The sequence below is a fragment of the Triticum aestivum genome, chromosome 7A, assembly GCF_018294505.1.
Source record: "Triticum aestivum cultivar Chinese Spring chromosome 7A, IWGSC CS RefSeq v2.1, whole genome shotgun sequence".
Taxonomy (NCBI): Eukaryota; Viridiplantae; Streptophyta; class Magnoliopsida; order Poales; family Poaceae; genus Triticum; species Triticum aestivum.
In genome coordinates this window covers 119,053,965-119,054,455 of record NC_057812.1, presented here as the reverse complement: position 1 = coordinate 119,054,455, position 491 = coordinate 119,053,965, and positions in this window count along the sequence as shown.

Genomic DNA, 491 nt, shown 5'->3' with positions numbered 1-491 from the left:
TACCGAAATTTGCATCCATCCTACACAAAATTTGAGCAAACAATGAGCTACAAATTGCGCCAAATCCGGTGAACAACCGAATAAAAAATCACGTAACCCATCTTTTTTGAACTTGAAGAACAACCATCCGAAATGTTCCGGCATTATGGAAACTTGGCGCACCACCCGCCGCAGGCAGTCGTCGCACTTTATTACCGGCAATGGGGAACCAACGAGCCGCTGGGCCAGTGCCGAGCCCGGGCGACGGCTGGACGTGTCTTTGCCGGTGAACCGCCGATGAGTGAGATCCGAGCAGCCAGAGGTGCAGTTAATACCTACATGCGGCATGGAGGCGTTGCCGGCGTTGTGTGGTCTGGTACCCGGCCAATCCATGACAAAGTCGCATTCCCCGGCAACCGGATGTGTCAAATCCGACGGCGGCAGCGTCGGCCGCAGATCTACCGGTTCTACGCGAGAGACAGGGCGGGAGGGTGGTCAAGGACTGCAGCGGA